We start from the raw sequence: 23,508 nt of genomic DNA, 5'->3' as shown, positions 1-23,508 counted from the left end.
CCAGAATCCTCTGCTCAGCCATCAGTGACCAGCAACTGAAGAGATTGAAAAGGACTCTTTGGTGAAGTCAGAGGCTGAGCAGCGCCCTTGTTTGGAGCGGACAAGCCCGGGCACTGCTCAGCTGGCACAGGGCCCCTGGCCAAGGCCGGCCAGCCACACCCTTGGACAAGCCAGGTTTTTCCTGAGTGGAAGCAGGGTTCAAATCCCATGTGCTCTGCAGGACCCAGGAGTCAGGCAGGCCATCCGGGTCCCGTAGGAAAGGTGGGGAATGCTGGCCGGCAGCCGGGGAGGGGATGGGAGAGGATGTGGAGACGCTTCCAGGCTGCTTCTCCACCCTCCTGAGTCACACGGGAACGTTTGAGACCAGAGGCAGGTGGCCGGGGCAGGGGAGGGGGGCAGGGGAGCTGCGGGGAATGGGAACCTTCTCACATTCCCTGCTAGGATCACCGTGGGGGTAGGAGGAGGGCGGTGTGGAGGGGGCAAGGGAAGCTGGGAAGAGGTGGAGAGTAGGGTCAGCTGCAGCTTCAGCCTCTTTGCTGCTTCCTCTTCTCCCCACCTCCCTCCTGGCCAGGGACGTGGCCCACCAAGACCTCATTCTCTGGACACACTGGCGGGCCCCACCCACAGGACAGGGGACTGGCCTCCCTACTCCCCTCGGATCCCAGGGCAGCCTGGACTCACATTCACCCCACCCCCGCTCTCTCCCACCCCCGTGGACTTCTCCTTCACTCTGCCCCAAACATCAAGCCAGGCAGGCCCTTGCAGGGCAATAAACACCACTCTCATCTCTGTCTTGGCATCACGGCACAGATTCTTTCTAGTCCCCACTATGCCCCAACAGGGTCCCTCACAATTAGTAACTAAGCAACCAGCAAGAGCTGCCTTCCATGACCCCAGAAGAGGTGACTAGGAATCAGCCTGGGTTCCCCCCACCAAGCCCCTGTCTGGGCTTTTAACAGGAGCCACCCTCAAGCCCCCTCCCTGGGAGGATCCCCCTGTCCCTGGGATCCACAGGCTGTTTCTGGGCACCGTCCTTGTTTGCCATTTGGTGCTTCGAGCAAGCAGGGCCCTGTTTTGCCAGCTGCCGGCTGGCAGCTTGGTCCATCCTGCAGCTGGAGGCCCAAGCGGGGAGCCCTGAGAAGCCCTTTGAAGTCCTGTCTGGGCTGACAGCCCTTCCCCATGGCCTCCTACCAGGGGATCCCACTGCCTCTGGTGTGGACAAACACCCCCAGAGCTCCGAAAAGTGCAGCCATCTTTCCAGAAAACATGCAACCAGGCTGGGCCTGCTGGCAGCCGCTGCATGCAGTTCTTGGGGCTAGACCCATTGGGGCCGATGGCTCTCTGCAAACTGACATGGGCTTCGGGGTGCAAAGAGGAACCAGAAGACCTCAGGGTGCCGAGCTAAGCCCCACCTTGACCACCTCCTACACAGACAGGACTGAGGAGAACCTGGCGGGGTTGGGGGGGCAGTGTTTAGTGCCAGCTGCTGCCTTGTACCCGGGCCTAGAGGGCGGGCAGCGATGATTAGTCAGAGATTCCAAGTTGGGTCCGTGGCCAGCCCAATCATGGGGATCTTCTCCAAGTGAAAACCTCGGCCTGGGCTTGGATAGAAGTTGGCCTATGAGCTGGAAAGAGCCCGGTCCACCTGGCTGGAGATGTTGATGGCCCAGGCCACGCCAGCCTCCAGGGGTCTGGAGAGGGAGGAGTTTGGCTTTGCTATCTCTGCCCCTGGAGGAGAGGGGTGGGTTCCTTCCTGCCAGGACACACAAGGGGTTTGGGGACCAGCAACTAAGCTTCCAGTTCAGCTGCCCACAAACATCCCTGAACACTGCTCTCTGCCAAGCCCCATGGATGGTGGTGAGATGTGGAAATAGACAAAACCAGTCCCTGTCTTAGAGGAATTCCCAGGAGACAGATAAATGGCATCACAGATGTACAAAAGCCCAGAGAAGCCACTGAGAACCACTGGAGAAGTGCCCCTGAGCTGAGCCTTGCACGATGGGGAGACTGGGTCAGCAGGAAGGGGTGAGGATGCCGAGAGTGGCCTCTGCAGGGGTGAGGGGGGGCCGGGGCTCATTTGTTCAGCCATCCTCTCCCAGTGCCCCCCACGTGCCAGGCCCTGGGAGGCGTGAGCCAGCGCATAGCCCCCTAATCCGAAGCCTCTGTCATCCGGGAGGCTGGAGGCCACAGCTGCACCTGCCCGGCCGGTGGCCAGGGGAAGTGACTCGCCTCCCAGGCTCCTGCAGGCTGCATCTCGAGGGAGCCCACAGGAAAGAGTTTGCAAGTTTTATGGCCACTGAAGTCAGCTTGGGCCTGGGCCGGGCGCAGGCCAAGCCGGCCGGTTCTAATTAGAGGACTGGGCTCCTTGCAGTGGCCCTCGGGGCCGGGGGCGACGCCAGGTTTGCAGAACGGCCAGCACTGTTTTGTACTGGTATCTCCCAGCAACGGGGGCCACTCTGATGGTGGGGAGGCACCCTGAGAGCTGGTGAGAGCCGAGGCCAGCCTGTTGCACAGCCTGTGAGCAGCCAGGCCTGGCTGCCCTGGGCTGGAGCTGGGCCTCCCACCCTTGCCAGCCCCTCGAGGGACTGCCTTGGGGAGCACGGGTCCCTGTGGGGCTGAGGAACCACTGCCCTCTCCTACCCACGGTACCAGGGCCAGGACCCAAAAGGATGAGGGCAGAGCCTGGTACTGGCAATTACTTTATTGCCTTAGGTTGCCCTGAGCTAGCATTCTAATACCATGCCTGGCACATGCACGGTAGGTGCTCAAAATAATGAAGGACAATGGGAAGTGGGAGGGAGGTTCAAGAGGGAGGGGACATATGTATACCTATGGCTGACTCATGTTGATGTATGGCAGAAACCAACATCATCTTGGAAAACAATTATCCTCCAATTAGTGTGTTAGTGATAGTTCTCAGTTCAGTTGCTCAGTCGTGTCTGACTCTTTGCAACCCCATGGACTGCAGCAGCACTTTCCTGCACACCCCAGGAAAGCACGCCAGGCTTTCCTGCCATTACCAACTCCACCAGGTTCCTCTGTCCATGGGATTTCCCAAGCAAGAATACTGGAGTGGGTTGCTGTTTCCTTCTCCAGAGGATCTTCTCAACCCAGGGATCAAACCTGAGTCTTCTGTATTGGCAGGTGTTTTCTTTACTAATAAGGGAAGCCCAATCCTCCAATTAAAAATAAATTTAAAAAATTTTTAAAAGAAGCCAAAAAAATAATAATAATGAAGGACAAATAACTGGAACCCAGTGTCCAAACAATGCCTAGCACACAGTTGGTGCTCAAAAAATATACCCTGAATAGCCAAATCCAGTGGTTAGAACTTTGCCTGGCCTATGGCAGGAGCTCACTATGAAGGAAGCAATGAGATTTATCTTCAGCAGGACGCCATTGGCTAGAAGCAGGTACCCTGCTGTGCTTCTCTTTCCCCCCACCCCCACCCCACCCCCGCCCAGACCCTGCATCCCCAGTGCCCAAGCCGGAGGTTCCTGCCCCACTGCTGGGGGTGGGGGTGGGGGAGAGACGCCCGCAGGCAGCTGGTCAGACAGTGTGAGTCTGGCCTTTGAGTGCTATTCCCGGCAGTTCCTCTGATTCACAGCTGTCCCAGGAACAGTCATGGCTGTGTCAATAAATATTGGTGACTCTCAATGACCTCTCCGTCTCACAGGGCTGTTTGGGCCTTCCTGCTCCAAAAACCCAGTCCAGGCCATTGTTATTCCAGCCAGTGTGTAACTCCTCTGGCTAGTGAGAGGGCCTCGGAGAATGAATGACCCTGCTGAGCTGATAATCCAGGAAGCATGTGCTGTGTCCCAGCTTTGCCTTTTCACATACCCACAGCTCCCCAGACCGCCTGGGAATTTGTGAACCTGGATGCAGACAGTTGGGCGAAGTTGGGACCTGAGGCAGAAAAATATTCAACTTTGATCCTGCCCTTCCCCCCGCACCCCTGCCTTGGGTGTTCCTTGTCTCCCTTCATGATCTGAATGGACAATATCATGTCACAGATGGACACCACACGGCTGGGCAGAGACAAGCTGCCCTTGTGGTTTTCAAGGTCCTCACTTTCCATGGTTTAGACTCAAGAGTTCAAATTTGCAGTATTTCCTCTATTGCACCCTCTTTACGGGGTACAGATTTTATCACAAAAGGACAACACAGTTATGAGCACAGGGGATTTCCTGTCATCTCCTAGATTCAACTTCAAAAAATATTTATTGCCTGTTACCTATATGCCTGGAACTCTGGGGAACACAACCAAACCCAAGACAGACTCAGCCCAGCCCTCAGAGAGCTGGCAAAGCAGATGGTTAAAGAAGCTACTGCTTAGAGAAGGATTAGGGCTTTGGTGGGCAAGCTCAGATGCTACCAGAGATCACGAAGACAAAAAGGGCCTGTGACCAGCCACCACGTGTAATTCTTGTTTAGATCCTGGATTAAAGCAAAATAAGGCTGGTCACTAATTTTAGGGACTATTGGGGAATGAAATTATGGATTGCATATTGGATCATATTCCTGCATCAAAGTTAAATGTTTGGGCATAAAAATGGAATTTGGGTCATGCAGGAGACTGATCTTGATCTTAGAAGGCCCTTGTTTAAATATTCAGTAGACGGGACTACCCTGCCAATGGTTAAGACTCTGAGCTCCCAATGCAGGGGGCCCAGGTTCCATCCCTAGTTAGGGAACTAGATTCCACAGGCCTCAAAGGAGATCATGTATGCTACAACTAAGACCTGGTATAGCCAAATAAATTTTATAAATAAATATTCAGGAGTGAGGGTCATTGTGTCTGTGATTGGCTTGAATATGTGGCTGTGATCGAGGAGTCATCACCTGCAGGCTGAGCAGGAATTAGCTGAGAAAAGTAGGGAGTAAGTACACAGGACTGGGGTTAGCCTGGCAGAGGCCAGCACTCAGGAGTGGCTGCAGGGAGAACACGTGGGAGGCAGGACATCCTAGGACGTGGCAGGCAGGAGGCAGCCAGAAGGCAGGACGAGGACGGTGGTGGTGGGTGTGGAGAGAAGCAGGGGTAACTGAGGTAGAATTGACAACGTACGGTGCTGTATTGTATGTGGGGAGAGGGGGTGTGGAAAGGTGGAGAGACCTCCTAGTTTCTGGCATGAGATCCAGGACAATGGAGGTACCACAGTCAGAGGCAGAGACCTGACTTGGAGAGAAGCAGATTTGGAGTGGGAGAAGGTCCGGGCTCGGATCAGACTTGTCAAGTTTGGGGCTTGTCAGTTCAGTTCAGTTGCTCAGTCGTGTCCAACTCTTTGTGACCCCACGGACTGCAGCACGCCAGGCTTCCCTGTCCATCACCAACTCTCAGAGCTTGCTCAAACTCATGTCCATCAAGTTGGTGATGCCATCCAACCATCTCATCCTCTGTTGCCCCCTTCTCCTCCTGCCCTCAGTCATTCCCAGCATCAAGGTCTTTTCCAATGAGTCAGTTCTTTGCATCAGGTGACCGAAGTATTGGAGTTTCAGGTTCAGCATCAGTCCTTCCAATGAATATTTAGGACTGATTTCATTTAGGATTCCTTTGGTGCTCGTAGGGCATCTCAATTAGAGTTCCAGGTGTCTTAGGGGTAAAGAATCCTCCTGCCAATGGAGGAGACGCAGGAGATGGATTCAATCCCTGGGTAGGGAAGATCCCCTGCAGGTGGAAATGGCAACCCACTCCAGTAATCTTACCTGGGAAATCCCATGGACAGAGGAGCCTGGCGGGCTACAATCCATGGGGTTGGAAAGAGTTGGACATGACTGAACATGCATGCACAGCATGCACTGCCCCCCAAAAACTGTGAAACCAGAACTCTGACCTCAGAAATGGGCTGTGCGATGCTGTGTCCTTCAGCAATGCCATCCAGCCTGACGAGGACAGATGCAAGGACGTCTAGAACAGAAAATGTGTGACTGCCCATCCCGGGTCTGTTTTCCCAGTTTCCTCCCCATCTGCCTGGAGGGATGGGCGGGGCTGGGACCCTGGGACTGTGACATCCTCCATCCCCACAGGGCTCTCAACGGGAGCCAGGATCCCGACATGCACCGAGAGGCCACCCGTCTCCTGTCACGGGTCTGATTTCCCAGAACTCAGTGGAAACAAAGCCACACACTTCAGCCTGGACTTTCTGTGTTCCCACTTGTCTTGTTTATTTATCACCAGGGCAATGCTGTGGCAAGTTTTGATCAAATGGGAGCAGGCTGGGCCAATGTCAGGAATCAGGCTGTGTGCCTGGGCTCTTCCTGGCTACCTGCAGGTGAACACCTCCCCCCACTATTTAGTAGTCACTCAGCACATAATTACTGAGCACCTACTGTGTTTCAAGCATCATCCTTTTTTTTTTAAACCAAAGAAGATTTGTTTTTTTCTCTCTTTCTTTCTTATTTTTTGAATTATGAAAGTGTAATAATACATTTACAGGAGACCTGGAAAAGACAGAACAGAGTTACATATAGTTCTACTATATATTCAAATTCTTCTTTTATATTACAATTCTTTTTGAGTAGATAAATTTAGATTTTTAGTTGGAGTTTCAATATCAAGCCCTCAAAAATTAATAGAATGAATAGACAGAAAAGTAGGAGGATATAGTAGACCTGAAAAGCACCATGAACCAATTCAACATAATTAAGATTTATACAATTTTCACACAACAGTAGGATACAAATTCTATTCAAGTTCCCATAGACTATAAACTAGAAGACACTGAAACACATCCAAGGACATAAGATCAAGTGCAAAAGTTTGATGGTCTAAAGGTATTGAAATCCTACAGAGTCTGTTCTCTTATCACTGTAGAATTAGGTTAGAAAACAACATCTAAAGATATTTGAAAATTACCCACATATTTTCAAGTGCAATGTGACATTTACCAAGAGACATCTTAGACTTAGCCATTGAAAGCCTCAATAAAATTGGAAGACTGAAAATGGCAACATTCTTTTTTTTAAAGAAAATATTGATTTGGCTGCACTGAGTCCTAGTTCCAGCACACAGGATCTTTGATCTTCACTGTGGCATGCAGGATTTTTGCGTTGCAGCACATGGGATCTTAGTTCTCTGACCAGGGATTGAACCCAGGCCCTCTGCATTGAAAGTGCAGAGTCTTAGCCACTAGACCACCAGGCAAGTCCCTCCAGGCATCATTCTAGATGCTGGCAATAGACTAGCAGGCAAAACAAGAGGTTGAGCTATACTAATAATCATTTCTTATTGTGATAAATAAGTAACAAAATACAGATAATAATGGGTAAGCACGTGGTCATGCCTACTATTTATGGAGCACTCCGTATACACCAGGCTCTGTGCCCAGTGCCCTCCTCCAACCTCCACAACCACCTATGTGTACTAGTAATATCCCCACTTGACAGAGGGAATAACACAGGCTCAGAGAAGCTAGGTGCCAGCCGCCCTTCGGTAGGTGGGAGTTAAGAAGCCCGAGACTCGATCCTGGTCTAGGTCTGCCCCTAGACCTAGAGGTTCAGCCTGATGCCTCTGCATCCTTCAGCTCCTGGGCTCCTCCTCAAGGCTGCAACTGACCACCTTGCTCCAAGCAACACCACCCAGGGGGATGGCTAGAGAAGAGGACCCAGGTGCCAGTTCAGGCAGCTGTGGGTGGCACAGAGTTGCCAAATGTTGTTAGACTAAAAAGTTATTGGTTGTTTATCTAAAATTCTAATGTAACTGGAAGTCTTATTTCCACTAGTGAAATCTACTAGTCTTAGGGGCTGGGGTGCAGAGCAAGGTGGACGTTCCCAGCAGGAAAAAACACGGGAAATGGGTTTGGGGGAAACATCCCAGGAAGATTCAACTTTGGGCCACTTGTTTGTTTATAATTGAAGTCTCATTGATTTATAATATCATGTCAGTTTCAGGTATCCAGCAAAGTGATTCAATTATAATAAATAACCTGTGTATGTATGTGTGTGTGCTCAGTTGCTCAGTGGTATCTGACTTTTTGCAGCCCCATGGACTGCAGCTCACCAGGCTCCTCTGTCCATGGGATTTCCCAGGCAAAAATACTGGAGTGGGTTCCATTTCCTCTTCCAGGGGATCTTACTGACCCAGGGATCGAACCTGTGTCCCCTGTGTCTCCTGCATTGGCATATGGATATCTTTACCACTGAGCCTCCTGGGAAGCCCGTGTACATATCTATATTCTTTTTCCCCATTCTTTTCTATTATAGCTTATTATAAGACATTAAGAAGAGGTGGCAAGAATACACAGAAGAACTGTACAAAAAAGATCTTCACGACCCAGATAATCACGATGGTGTGATCACTCACCTAGAGCCAGACATCCTGGAATGTGAAGTCAAGTGGGCCTTAGAAAGCATCATTACGAACAAAGCTAGCGGAGGTAATGGAATTCCAGTTGAGCTATTTCAAATCCTGAAAGATGATGCTGTGAAAGTGCTACACTCAATATGCCAGCAAATTTGGAAAACTCAGCAGTGGCCACAGGACTGGAAAAGGTCAGTTTTCATTCCAACCCCAAAGAAAGGCAATGCCAAAGAATGCTCAAAATACTGCACAATTGCACTCATCTCACACACTAGTACGGAGAAGGCAATGGCAACCCACTCCAGTACTCTTGCTTGGAAAATCCCATGGATGAAGGAGCCTGGTAGGCTGCAGTCCATGAGGTCACTAAGAGTAGGACACAACTGAGCGACTTCCCTTTCACTTTTCACTTTCATGCATTAGAGAAGGAAATGGCAACCCACTCCAGTGTTCTTGCCTGGAGAATCCCAGGGACGGGGGAGCCTGGTGGGCTGCCATCTATGGGGTCGCACAGAGTCGGACATGACTGAAGCGACTTAGCAACAGCAGCACACACTAGTAAAGTAATGCTCAAAATTCTCCAAGCCAGGCTTCAGCAATATGTGAACCGTGAACTTCCAAATGTTCAAGCTGGTTTTAGAAAAGGCAGAGGAACCAGAGATCAAATTGCCAACATCTGCTGGATCATCGAAAAAGCAAGAGAGTTCTAGAAAAACATCTATTTCTGCTTTATAGACTATGCCAAAGCCTTTGACTGTGTGGATTACAATAAACTGTGGAAAATTCTTTAAGAGATGGGAATACCAGACCACCTGACCTGCCTCTTGAGAAACCTATATGCAGGTCAGGAAGCAACAGTTAGAACTGGACATGGAACAACAGACTGGTTCCAAATAGGAAAAGGAGTACGTCAAGGCTGTATATTGTCACTCTGCTTATTTAACTTCTATGCAGAGTGCATCATGAGAAACGCTGGGCTGGAAGAAGCACAAGCTGGAATCAAGATTGCCGGGAGAAATATCAGTAACCTCAGATATGCAGATGACACCACCCTTATGGCAGAAAGTGAAGAGGAACTGAAAAGCCTCTTGATGAAAGTGAAAGAGGAGAGTGAAAAAGTTGGCTTAAAGCTCAACATTCAGAAAACTAATCATGGCACCTGGTCCCATCACTTCATGGGAAATAGATGGGGAAACAGTGGAAACAGTGTCAGACTTTATTTTTGGGGGCTCCAAAATCACTGCAGATGGTGACTGCAGCCATGAAATTAAAAGACGCTTACTCCTTGGAAGGAAAGTTATGACCAACCTAGATAGCATATTCAAAAACAGAGCATTACTTTGCCAAAAAAGGTCCATCTAGTCAAGGCTATGGTTTTTCCAGTGGTCATGTATGGATGTGAGAGTTGGACTGTGAAGAAAGCTGAGCGCTGAAGAACTGATGCTTTTGAACTGTGGTGTTGGAGAAGACTCTTGAGAGTCCCTTGGACTGCAAGGAGATCCAACCAGTCCATTCTAAAGGAGATCAGTCCTGAGTGTTCATTGGAAGGACTGATGCTGAAGCTGAAACTCCAATACTTTGGTCATCTCATGCGACGAGCTGACTCATTGGAAAAGACTCTGATGCTGGGAGGGATCGGGGGCAGGAGGAGAAGGGGACGACAGAGGATGAGATGGCTGGATGGCATCACCGACTTGATGGACGTGAATTTGGGTAAGCTCCGGGAGTTGGGGATGGACAGGGAGGCCTGGCGTGCTGTGATTCATGGGGTTGCAAAGAGTCAGACATGGCTGAGCAACTGAACTGAACTGATAAGACATTGAATATAGTTCCCTGTGGTACACAGTAAATCCTTGTCATTTCCCTCTTTTATATATGGAAACATGCATCTGTTAATCTCATACTCCCAATTTATCCCTCGCCCCACCTGTGGGCCTTTTATATAAAGTCTGAAAAGCTGACTTGGCTACTGGCTGACCTTGCCAGTCCCACCGGGGCTGTCCAAGCCTGCCAGGCAGGAGGTGCATGACCTGAGTCAAAGATTCATGGCACTCCATCAATTGTTGGGGTGCTCAGTTTGGTGCTCTGTGGTGACCTAAAGGGGTGGGATGGGGGTGGGAGAATGGGAGGTCCAAGAGTGAGGGGATATGTGTATACATACACTGATTCACTTTGTTGTGCAGCAGAAACTAGCACAACATCGTAAAGCAATTATACTTGTCAAAAAAAAAAGCACCTACTACAGCAATCATCCCCACTTGCAGACTGGTCCTGCCATGGGGGACGTGCTTTTAGCTTCTGCCTGGTCAGGTGGGGGGGTCCTTACAGCCTTTGAACCTCCCTCCTGGCTCACTCTCCCGGAATGATGCTCACACAGGTTCTCAGACATTCGAGAACCTTTCCTTCCTGCCACCTAGAAGTTCAGGCGTGAGCTTCCTGTCTCCTGATGGCTTTCATTCAACCCACATTTGCTTATGAGCTTTACTAGTACAAGAGCGACATGTGAGCCTGGCTTAGTGCTTCCTATTTACAACAGTAACTAGGACACTTCCTCATCTAGTCCCCCACATGCTGCCAACCCCACCCCCACCGCTTCCAGCCACACTCTAGAGCTGCTGGGGCCTGTCCCTTCTGCCTAGAACATTGCCTCCACAAGAGAAAGAAAGATCAATGAGACAGATGACTAGCACCTAGCCCAGAGTTGGCACAGACAGGATGTTTTGTGAATAAATGGATGACTCAGTGTGAAGGGCTCAGTGTCTAATATTTTGCTTGCTAGGCTGGACTCACCCTGAGCGTGCCCCTCGAGGTCACCCCTCACAAACACACACACACAGAGGGCCATCTAGGCTCACAGTCCAGCCCTTCCAAACAGCTCAGTCCAGGTTCACCTGCGTTGTCTGGGTCATCTCCAGGATGGACCAGCCCAAACCTGGAGGCTCCCACCCTGGGTTCTCAAATGCCTCACCTGGCACACATACCTGTGTGCCATATAGCCCCAAGGATGCCCAGCAAAAGTGACTTGATGGGCAGGGAGATGGACCCTCCAGGCCATGGTTACAAGAACCAGTTTCCACCTCAGCTCAGACACACACATTACCTTCCCATAATGCTCTGGCTGTGGGGCCATCAGCTGAACTGACACTGCAGATGGAACACCGTCTCTATGTTAAGAATTTTGACATGCACACTCACATTCTGCGCTGGGCTGGTAAGTGTTTAACAACTGGCTCTCTGAGGGGGAGGTGGGTCCATAGATATATGTGCATAAGTTAAATATAAACTTTACTACAAATAAACACTTGATTACTAAATCCCCCTTAACAAAAGAAATCACTCATGTCATTGAAGAGTGAGTGCCATTCTGACATGAAGGTAATATTTCCATTTAGTGAGGAAGAGAGAAACAGTGAAGATGTGTATTGGAACTTCACTTTTTTGCTGAATTGCATCAGTGTTTAAGGGCTCCCGATGTTTCGGCAGTAAAGGATCCCCTTACGATACAGGAGACACAGGTTCAACCCCTGGGTCAGGAAGATCCTCTGGAGGAGGGCATGGGTACCCACTCAAGTATTCTTGCAGGACAGAGGAGCCTGGTGGGCTGCAGTCCATGGGGTCACAAATAGTCGGACAAGACTGAGACAACTTACCACGCGTGCACATATCACAGTGTTTGAACACAGGAAGAATACGTTCTTAATTTTTTTGTGCTATTCACAGTGCAGTGACCAGAGACATGACTCACTTTCAAGTTTAACCTACATTATCATATTCTCCATCACTCTCTTAAACCTATAAAATCAACAGGACAACAAAGCAAGCCCTGATTAATAGTGTTTACCAACTTCCTTGGTGTGAATCTTCCACCATAACTGATTCCAAGCCACTGAGTTGGTGTCACCAGCCATGGAATTGAGAAGAGACACACAGCGGCTGCCACTGCAGTCTTTCCAGATGTAAATCAACTCAAGGGCAAAGACAATAGTAACACACAGTAAAATAATAAGAAAGTGATGACTTTTGAGTAGTTGCTTTCTTTTAAAAGCAATTTATTGAATCGTAAGTTGTAAAACTAAATTGTTAGTGATGACCATATTTAACCACTGGCTCACAAAATTCCTGAAAAGTGGCCATTCCACTCTCATGAGGCAGCACAAGTCAGCTCCCACAATCCAGTGAGTACAGATCTCATTCCCCTACAGCTCTGTAGAACAGGTTTTACTCTCCCTGTTTCACAAATCAGGATGTTGAGGCTCAGAGGCCACTAGTCAAGTGCTTGTAGCCAGGATGCTCTGATGCCAAGGTGATTTTAGACACCCACCTGTCGCTCAGCTGATGTGAACAGGGACTGAACAACAGGTGTGTTTGGGGGTTTGCTGTTCTGTCAGGAATCTGTGAACACACTATCTCAGTCTGAGGTGGCCTCAGACGTCACAGCCCCAGCAGGCAGAATCCACAAAAACAAAGTTAACAACAGACTTCAAGAGAAGATAACATGGCAGCAGACTTTTCCCTTCCATAACATAATACAGGGGAGCTTTGCCCATTGCGTTCTAAGAAGCAAGGTCAGGGATTTCCCGGTGGTCCAGAGGCTAAGACTGTGCTCGCAATGCAGGGGCCTGGGTTTGATCCCTGGTCAAGGCGCTAGATCCCACATGCAGCAACTAAGACCGGGCACAGACAAATAGATAATTTTTTTTCCATTTTTAATTAAAAAATTTAAAAAAGAAGGGTCAAAGGCTTTCCCTGGTACTCAGGTGATTAAGACTCTGCACTTCCAATGCAGGGGGCACAGGTTCAACCCCTGGTCAAGGAACTAAAGCCCCCACATGCTGTGCAGTGCGGTGAAAGAACAGACAAGAGCATAAGCATTAAAAAAGAGATGCAGGGGTCAAATCTCACAGCCCATATGCTGAAACTCTCCAGCCAAAAATAGTTCAGAAGTATGGGGTTGGGCCTCAAGGTTCCTCAAGCTCAAGACTACTGACCTTTGGGACTGGACTTTCCTGGTTATACTGGAAGGGAGCTGTCCTGGGCATCAGAGGATATTGAGAGCACCCTCAGCCTCTGCCCACTATATGACCTGAGTGGGCATAACAGCCCAACCTAGAGTTATGACAATGACTGGAAGTGTCTCCAGACATTCCCAAATGTCCTTGGGCAAGGGGTGGAGGAGAGGAGGGAGGAATCACCGCAGGCTGAGAACTGTCAGGCTCAGGAAAAGAGGGGCAAGGGAACCCAGCTCAGAGTGGACATACGGAGGACAGACTGATGATCGATCTACGTGTGCCCTGGGCCCCAGCATTGGCCTAGGGCCACTGGCTGAACAACAAGAAGCTTTGGCCAGAGTGGAAGAGCCCAGGGAACTCTCAGAGCCAGCAAAACTCACTCCAACGGACTGCCAGCCTTGAGTCTTGAAGTCTGGGCTTTTTCTAGAATGATAATCATGCGGATTTGTGTGAGGGTGAGGCCCAGAACTGTGGACTTCTTTCAGACTCACCAGCTGTGTCTCTGATTACTTTCATAGCCATGGAGGGACTTCCCTCGTGGCCCAGCGGATAAGAATCTGTCTACCAATGCAGGAGACATGGGTTGGACCCCTAGTCGGGCAAGATTAAGCATACCACAGAGCAACTAAGCCCATGCGTCACAACTACTGAGCCCATGTGCTGCAACTGCTGAAGCCCAAGCACCTTGAATCCACGCTCCACAAGAGAAGCCACCACAGTGAGAAGCCCGAGCATCGCAACTGGAGAGCGGCCCCTGCTCACGGCAACTAGAGAAACCCTGCTCACAGCAACAAAGACCCACTGCAACCAAAATAAAATTAACTAATTTTTTTAACGTTCTTAAAAAAATAGCTATGGAGTCCACCGTGTGCCTGATGCTGCAGGTGCCAGGGAGACACAGGTGAGAGGGGAGCAGACCCTGCCCTCTGTCCCCTCTGGAATGAAAGCTCCGAGAGGGCAAGAATGTTGGGTTTTGCAGAACCCAGAGCAGGTGTTCCACGTGTACCTGCTCAGTGGAGGAAAGGGAGATGGGAATTTTCAGCGTGGCTGGGGGACAGATACATAAACCTACAGTCATACAGGGTCAAGGAAAACTTTGTGAAGCCCTGAGTAGAGAGGAAGCACTGGCAGGAGCCAGCCAGCTAAGAGTGCCAGGCAGAAGGCACAGCATGTGGGAGGACATGGAGGTGAGAGAGCTAGAGCGAGAGAGCATTGCTGCTCGGGTGTATTATTTTCTGGACTGCTGCTGCAACGAGTGACCACAAACTTAGTCACTTACAATAATAAAAGTTCATTCTCTTAAAGAACTGGAGGTCAGAAATATAAAATCAGTCTCATTGAGTGTCATAGACTAACTTGTGTTCCTCCCCCCAGATTCCTATATGGTGTGTGTGTGTGTGTTCAGTCACTCAGTCCTGTCCAACTCTTTGCGACCCTTTGGACTGCAGCCCACAAGTCTCCTCTGTCCATGGGATTTCCCAGGCAACAATACTGGAGTGGGTTGCCATTTCCTATAGGCACAGGGAAAAGGTCAGGTGAGGGCACAGCAAGAAGGCAGTCACTACAAGCTGTGAAGAGAGCCCTCCCCCAAAATCGAATCCTCTGGTACCTTGAACTTGGACTCCCAGCCACCAGAAGTATGAGAAAATAGATCCCTGTTGCTTAAACCACCTAGACTACGACATTTTGCCATGGCTTACCCAGTAGATGATACACAAGGCAAAAAGCACAGTGTCATGAGGGCTGCTCCTTTCAGAGGCTCTAGAGGAGAATCCTCCTTACCTTTCCCAGCTTCTAGAGGAACCTGCATTCCTTGGCTCACGGCCTCTTCCTCAATTCGCTCCAGCCTCTGTTCCTGTTGTCACATCGCCTTCTCTGACTCTGATCCTTCTGCTTCCCTTTGATAATGATCCTTGAGATGACAGAAGGCTCACCTGAATAATCCAGGATCGCCTCCCTGTCTTGAGGTCCTTAACGCTAGTCAAGTCTGCAAAATCCCTTCTGCCCATGAGGGGACATAGTTACAGGTTCTGGGGACTGGGACCTGAACATCTTTGTGGGCTCAGTCACTAAGTTGTATCCAACTCTTTGCGACCCCATGGACTGTAGCCCGCCAGTCTCCTCTGTCCATGGGATTTTTCAGGCAAGAATACTGGGGGCTTGCCATTTCCTTATCCAGGAGATCTTCCCAACCCAGGGATTGAACCTGTATCTCCTGCTTGGCAGGTGGATTCTTTACCACTGAGCCACCAGGGAAGCCCATTTTTGGAGGGCCCCTAGTCTGTCTAGTGGGCTTCCTCAGTGGCTTAGCAATAAAGAATCCGCCTGCAATGCAGGAGACCCCGGTTCAATCCCTGAGTTGGGAAGATCCCCTGGAGGAGAGCATGGCAACCCACTTCAGTATTCTTGCCTAGAGAATCCCATGGACAGAGGAGCCTGGCGGGCAAACAGTCTGACATGACTGAAGCGACTGAACATGCCTGCATGCATGCATTTGGCCTAGCACACTGAGGTTGGGCAAAGAGAAGCTCTGTGTGTGTGTGTGTGTTTGTGTGTGTGTGTGTGTGTTGGGGGCTGTACTAGGTCTAGTTGTTAAAAAATCTACTTGAATTGGTTCCTCCTTAGGACCCAGGCCATATCCTTCAGGGTGAAGCAAGCAACAATAACCCCTGCAGGCTTCTCTCTTACTTAATAGTACCAGAAGCCAAAGTCATCCCCACTTAAGGGGAAAAACTATAAGCCTTGATCTAGAAACTGGGCCAGCTTCAGGTTCAGGTACAACAAGATCAACGAGGTCAAGTGATATCATTAGGCCTCCATCTTTCCCAAAGATAAAGTCTCTAGGATCAGATTAGCTGGGGGGTGGGGGATGGGGCGGGTCACCTGAAACCTAAAACTTGCCATTCTTACCACTCAGCTGCCCTCCAAGGTCATCTACAGGAAAGAGAATACCTGCCCAGCAGAAAATGCCTAGGAGGACTGATGTCAGAGGTGTGAATGGGTACCCTGATTGGCAGGTTCTGAGTCATGCGCCCACCCCAAAGAAGAGGAGGGCAGGGTCTTAGAAATGCTGAGAACAGCTCTTGTGTGATAGTGGGTGCTTCTACGGGGAGGGGAGGTGGTTGCTGGTCCTGCATAAACAGCAGTGGCCCCTGGTTGTGGTGGCCTGGTTGAGGCCCCACCCAGCTTTAACTCTGCAGTGATCCTTCCAGCGGACCCCTAGTCTCTGAGGACCTTTCTGTCCCTGAAACCAGAAGAGTCCAATCACAACACAGAGGGTGGTTCAGGCCTCCTTCCTCTGCCTCCAGGTCACCACTTGTCCTGGGCAATCAGTGACTTTGTGGGTTCTGCCATTGATTCTGGGGCACCCTGGTGTCTGAGGCCCCCTGGTACCATCCACATGGATGTTAGAAGCACAATCTCAACCTAAAATGAATGTCTAATATATCAAAGGAAATGTGGTAAGAAGTTTCACTTGAGTTCCAATGCACCAGGTCTAGACAGGAGGCCAAGAGGTGAGAGACAGCATTGCTCCAAGTCTGGGCTGGAGATAAGCAGTGGGGTGATGGAGGTTTCTTCTGAAAACAAACCATATACTCTGCACCCAGTGGGTGATTAGCAGATGTTTTTTGATGGATGTAGGCTGTTAGAGAATCAAACCAAAATAATTCCCCTTGCTGAAAAATAAAAACATGGCCATATCCTGTGCCACGTCCCCTTGGGCCTTGGGAAAGAGCACCTATGATGCAAAACCAGTGCCTCTGCGTGCTGGGTTCTGGAGGGCAGTGCAGGCGGCAGGTCCTGGCCATCGTGTCCCCCACACCCAAGCCTGCCCTGGTCCCTGGTCCCAAGCCCAGCCTCCCCACCCTGTCCTCGTCCTAACCCAGCAAGCAGGGCTTGGCTAGCCTGACCTGTTTTGCCTTTCTAAGTGGAAACAGCCTGCTGAAAAAGAAAGTCAGCTCAGGGCAGAACCTGGTAACTCTTGATTCATGTTCACCTCTGACCAAGACAGAAACCCAGCTGTGGTTATCAGAAAGCAACTGAGAGGCTGGGAGTGGCGGGGCGGGAGGGGAGCAGGAGGAGGAGGGTGGGGGCAGGATGGGATGTTGGGGGAATAGAGAAGTTCTGAATCACAGGATCTTATTCATGGAGCCCATGTGGCCACAGGGTGGGATGGGGTGAGGGTGGGGAGTAGAAGTCCTCTGTGGGGGCAGGCTGCACAGAACAAGACTTCCATATCCCCCACCTCCCTCATGCCCCCCACCTCCCCAGAGTGCATAGCATTTCCATGGAAGGTGAAGGCAGCAACTCTCCCAAGATCAAGGGTGTGGAGATGGTCCCAGGCCTGGGAGGGGTGAGCTGGCCCAGTCTGTTGGGGGTGAATGAGTCAACAGTCACCTGAATCTTGCTAGCAGATTCCAGGGGACCAGGGTGGTGGCCTTGACAGAGCCCTGGAGCGAATGTCCCCACCTAAGCAGGGTGAGGCAGGGCAAGGCCCAGCAAGCCCAGACCCCACCGAACCTCCAGGGCCAAACCCGCCATTGATTGGCCAACCCATGGAATGGAGGTGGAAACCCCCCTGCCTGTGGCCAACAACTGCCAGAACCACTTGAAAAGGGAAAGTCTCTCACTGGTTAGGAACTTCAGACTTTGGAAAGGTCAGGATTAATTAGCAAATTAGTTGCTTCGAGGTGCTTAGAAAGGCAGTGGAGGGGATGCAACCAGGATTAAGAGGCCAGAATGGAGAAGGTGGGTCTCGGGGCAGCCCATCAGCAAGCTGGCTCCCTGGGGTACAGGGGCAGCTCTCAGGTTGATGGTGGTGGGCTCACTCTGACCTGAGACTCCATGCAGGGAGCAGTTCTCACCCCAAGAGCCTGGGCCAATGCTCTACCTCTTCCCACAAGCACAGGGAAATTTCCAGGGAACTGGGACCTCCAAGCCCAGAGAGAACGCCTCCAAAATTCCTTGGGATCTTTTCTTTTTCTATGTGTCTATTTATAGATGTGGAAATATGCATGGAGAAAGGACTGGAAGGAAACACACAAAATGTTAACATGCTTATTTTCTTCTTCTTTCTTGGTGTCATTTTATTTTTTTAAAAAAGACTCTTAAGGAAAAAGATATTTTTAAGTATAATTAATCTTGATATAAGTGTTCATGCTTGTTACAGGAAAGTGGAAAGGAGAAATCAGAGATCACCAAAGCACTTCAACCATTAACATCTCATCGTGTTTTCTTTCACTGTTCCTCCCATGCAGAAATTTTTGATGTAAGGCTGTTTGTTTAACATATCCGTGATCATCTTAGATTACTACAAAGCTTTTCCATGTGACCGCAGAATCACCATAACCATCTTTCAAAATGTCTATCTAATATTTATGCAGTAGATAATGTTAATACCATTATTCATCTGGCCATTCTCCCACGTTAGCAAATCTAGGTAGTTTCCAATTCACGATTATAAATAACACTGCTGTGAACATCTTTGTATGGAAAAGTCTTTCATTTTCTTGGCGATTATTGTCTTCAAATTCTCACATTTCCAGATATCGGATTACGGTGTGAAAACAGTACACCATGATAGTCTCAGTTCAGTTCAGTTCAGTCACTCAGTCGTGTCTGACTCTTTGATACCCCATGGACTCCAGCACGCCAGGCCTCCCTGTCCATCACCAACTTCAGGAGTTCACCCAAACTCACGTCCATCGAGTCAGTGATGTCATCCCCCATCTCATCCTCTGTCGTCCCCTTTTCCTCCTGCCCCCAATCCCTCCCAGCATCAGAGTCCTTTCCAATGAGTCAACTCTTCGCATGAGGTGGCCAAAGTGCTGGAGTTTCAGCTTTAGCATCATTCCTTCCAAAGAACACGCAGGACTGATCTCCTTTAGAATGGACTGGTTGGATCTCCTTGAAGTCCAAGGGACTCTCAAGAATCTTCTCCAACACCACAGTTCAAAAGCATCAATTTTATTGTTAGCAGTAAATAAAACCCTGTGAGCCCAGCCCTGCCGCTTTTTACAGGTTGTCACAGAGGGTGAGGAGAATTGAAAGACTCCCCAGCAGAGTTGGGGAGCTAAGGTCTTAGGAATGAGCTGCCTGGACCACGAGGGAGAAACCCCTTGTGCCACAAGTGGGAAGCCTTCTCAGCCATGAAACACCAGCTACATCTTCCAAGATGGGCAGGGTTCCTGCTGACAGAGCAGAGGGTAGAACACTCCCAGAGCTGGGGCCCCAGTTAGGGTGCATGAAGAGGAACCCAGGAGGTAAGAAAGCTGGAGAGGCCAGGCTGACAGAGGGGCAAGTCAGTTCCAGGGGGGCGGGGACTTAATTTGTCCCCCAGTGAATCTCCAGGGACATAAGACAAAGTCCTCCCCTCTTTCTTCAATGTTTTGGAGCATTTCCAAAGTTTCTTCACCTTTCAAGCATCCCATCCCCTGGACTCCCCCGTCCTCTCCAGGCCTATGTCCCATCCACCCTCTCAGCCATTGCCTCCTCTACTCCCTCTCTGGTTCCCGTTTTTCTGCAGAGACCACAGCATCCTGTCCCCACCCAGGAGAGCTGCTGCATACACGGAGGGTGAGCAACTTCCTGTCCCTGCCAGACTCCAAGGGGCTCCTGTCTCCTGGCTGGTCCAGCCCCAGAGCAGAGGGCCATCCCACATTCACACACCTCACAGCGGCATGCTCACACTTACCCACACATACTCACTCCCACTTTTACTCACACTCCCTGTCCACCCTCCTGCTGACTCAGAATACCTTACCATGCTGCCCCACGAGAGAAGCAGGGGCCTGGCCAATGGGACCAGCTGGCTGGCATCCACTGTCCCCAGCAGCTGCAGCCCCCACCTCAGCTCCTGCCCCCTCCATGGACACATGGAGGACTCCATGGTGTCCATGGACACCAGGTAACATGTCCAGAGGAAAGACCCAGGTCCCTGGACACCAGGTGACACGTTCAGAGGAATGACCCAGGTCCCTGGACACCAGGTGACACGTTCAGAGGAAAGACCCAGGTCCCTGGACACCAAGTGACACGTTCAGAGGAAAGACCCAGGTCCCTGGACACCAAGTGACACGTTCAGAGGAAAGACCCAGGTCCCTGGACACCAGGTGACACGCCCAGAGGAATGACCCAGGTCCCTGGACACCAGGTGACACGCCCAGAGGAATGACCCAGGTCCCTGGACACCAGGTGACACGTTCAGAGGAAAGACCCAGGTCCCTGGACACCAGGTGACATGCCCAGAGGAATGACCCAGGTCCCAACCCTCTCCCTCCACTCGTTACCTGGGAGGAGACCAGGGTCGTGGCCTCTTTCCCTGTCTGCAGGAGGCTTGGGTGATTAAATGACATAACGTGTGCTAAGGGCTGAGCAGGTTGAGTGCTATGCAAGTCACAGGGACTGTAAACAGACAGTTGAACATCCTCACGACCAGAACACCTCAGACGTCTAGCTGCCAGGCCAGCGCTGGGGCTCCGGGGCTGAGCGCCCTGCAGCTGCTCTCTGCGCCCACAGACACTAGAGCCGAAACCCAGCACCCTGGCCCTACCTCGTTTCCTGCCAGCCAGACATACCCAGACAGCACTTATCCCCAAACTGGGGCATCTCTGCCCTCAAACTGGGGACCCCCAGCCCCTCCCGCCCAATGGCTTTGATCAATAACCATTTTATAATGATTTTATAACTCCCCTCAGGCTTCCCTTGTGGCTCAGAGGGTAAAGAGTCTGCCTGCAATGCAGGAGACCTGGGTTCAATTCCTGGTTTGGGAAGATTCCATGGAGGAGGGCATGGCAACCCACTCCAGTATTCTTGCCTGGAGAATCCCATGGACAGAGGAGCCTAGCAGGCTACAGTCCATGGGGTCACATAGAGTTGGACACGACTGAGTGACTAACACACACACACGACCCACTCGGCTCTGCTTCTCTGCTCTAAATATTCTGATGCTTTTCTTCCCTCCAGTCCGGGGATGCATGCTGCCCGCCTCCCTTTTCTGGCCTCAGAGCCCCTTTCTGCTCCATCTTTCCCTAGCCTGTCTGTCCACACCCCGCCCTGACCACTTGGCCACTGTGCACCCCCACCTCCCCCCTCTCCCTCCACACCTGCAGCCGCTTCCCCTTACCTCCTCCCCCTCCCCAATCCTCGCCACCCAATCAGACCAAGCCAGCTCCCTGGAACCCAGCCAAAATTTCAGCCCAGGCGAGTCCTTCCTTGAGCAGTCCTTCTGTGGACAGGGTGGCAGTGGGGAAGGAAGTGATTCCAGTGGGAGCATCAGGGGACCGGAACTGAGCGTGACCGGTGTGAACGGGGCACAGGATCCACACCTGCATCCATCCTGCCGGGAGCCCCAGATGGCTGTGGAGGTCTTGTTGGCTCAGTCCCTGCACTCTCTGGGGCCAGGCAGTCATCTGAGGGGTGCATGTTTGGGCAGACTGGACTGAGGCCCCCTGCCTGTTCTGAAATAGCTCTCCTGTCACTCTTGGAGAGACGCCCACAGCCAGGGGAAGACGAATGAATGCCCAGCTACTCCTGCAGAGTCCTGAGCCCATCCCAGGCTGATCTGCAGCTGGGAGGCCTGCCTCTGCCCCCAGAAATCTCCTGAGGACCGTTCCATGGGCTGCAGGTGGGGATCCATGCCAGGGACTGGGAAATCTCCACCCTGGCCATTGCCCAGGGAGCACTCACACTGGCGGCAGGCATTGATATCCATCTGCCCAGGATGGCTCACCTTGTGTGGGCCTGCTGATTATGAATTCAGTGTCACGGGGTGCGAAAGACAAATGTCATTTATGCTGCTTTGTACTCTGTACAGCTTGGAAGCCAGGTTTGGGACCAGACACAACTGAGTTTGAAGCCCAGCCATGCCTCTCCTTAGCTGTGTGAACCCTGCAAGTGACTTAACCTCTCTGAGCATCAGCTTCCTTGACTGTATGATGGCGATTGCTAAGAGAACTTACCTTCAGGATTTGAGGATGAAGTCATCTCATGCTTATGGAGTCAGTCATGGGGTGGGCACTCAGATGGTCTCCTAGGAAAGAAGTAGAAGTAGCTGCTGTCATTGATGTTATTTCTTTTTAAAAAATATCTATTGTTTATTTGGTTGCTTCAGGTCTTAGATGGGGCACACAGGACCTTTGTTGCATCTTGTGAGAATCCATTGTAGCGCGTGGACTCTCTAGCTGTGGCTCACGGGTTTCAGTAGTTTCAGCGTGCAGGTTTAGTTGCTCCCCCGAATGTGGGATCCTATTTCCCAGACTAGGGATTCAACTGGTGTCCCCTGCACTGCAAGGAGGATTCTTAACCACGGGACCACCAGGGAAGTCCTGATATTATTTCTTAACTCCCCTCAAGGCCGTGTGGGAAACAGGGTGCTGTGCCAGGTGCTCAGGAGGGAATAGCAGCTTTAAGGCCCTGAGCCAGGACCCAGGGGTGGGATTCAAGCACGAGGCCTGGTCCAGGCTTTTCCTTATTTGCAACCTGGAGCTCACCCTCTCCCATACCCCAGAGACAGAAAAGGAGAATGAGCCCATAGGTGTTTGTTTCAACTCCCTCTCAGAGGACCAGCAGGTGAAGTTCTGCTGGGCTGCCCGTTTGCTTTGGTCACATTGTTGCTCTGTAAGGCTCTTATCACTGGATAAAGGGTCACGATGACTTGGCTGGTTTCCAGGGCTGGCAGGAGAGAGAAGACCCAACTTCAGTTCTGCTTCTCCCCCCTTCAAGAGGGCTGTTTCCTTCCATCCTTCCTTCTTCTTCTCTAAGAGGTCCCAGGTGGTAAATGGTGGTGGTGGTTCATGGTTTAGTCGCTCAATCATGTCTGATTCTTGCAACTGTAGTTCGTCAGGCTCTTCTGTCCATGGGATTTTCCAGGCAAGAATACTGGAGTGGGTTGCCATTTCCTTCTCCAGGGAATATTCCCAACCCAGGGATCGAACCCACGTCTCCTGCATTGCAGGTGGTCTCCTGTATTGCAGGTGGATTCTTTGCCACTGAGCCACCAAGGAAGCCCGTGGTAAATGGGTGGGTGGATAAAAATCACAGTAACAGGTGGAAGCAGGAACCGGTTGGTGCGTGTTACAGAACCATCCTTCTGGTTTCATCTTCTTTTCCTATCTGAGTCTTTACCTGGCAGAATTAGATATGAGAAAGCCACTCCCACCAACCACACACACACCCCTCTTTTTTTACATTTGTAGCATCTTA

The 23,508-nt window shown here is 50.8% G+C and overlaps 1 long non-coding RNA gene across 1 annotated transcript in view; it reads right to left on the bottom strand.

Moving 5' to 3' along the window:
• Positions 1-1,984: 1,984 nt before the first annotated feature.
• The window catches only part of LOC132342468 (uncharacterized), a 30,689-nt gene continuing 9,165 nt past the window's right edge, over positions 1,985-23,508 (bottom strand). The window contains exon 3 of the long non-coding RNA XR_009490853.1: positions 1,985-22,336. This is a non-coding gene — a long non-coding RNA (uncharacterized lncRNA). The remainder of the gene's footprint in view (positions 22,337-23,508) is intronic.

This window comes from Bos taurus, chromosome 16 (genome assembly GCF_002263795.3).
Source record: "Bos taurus isolate L1 Dominette 01449 registration number 42190680 breed Hereford chromosome 16, ARS-UCD2.0, whole genome shotgun sequence".
Lineage (NCBI taxonomy): Eukaryota > Metazoa > Chordata > Mammalia > Artiodactyla > Bovidae > Bos > Bos taurus.
Note: the sequence above shows the minus strand (reverse complement) of the source record. Positions and strands in the feature narration are given on the sequence as shown.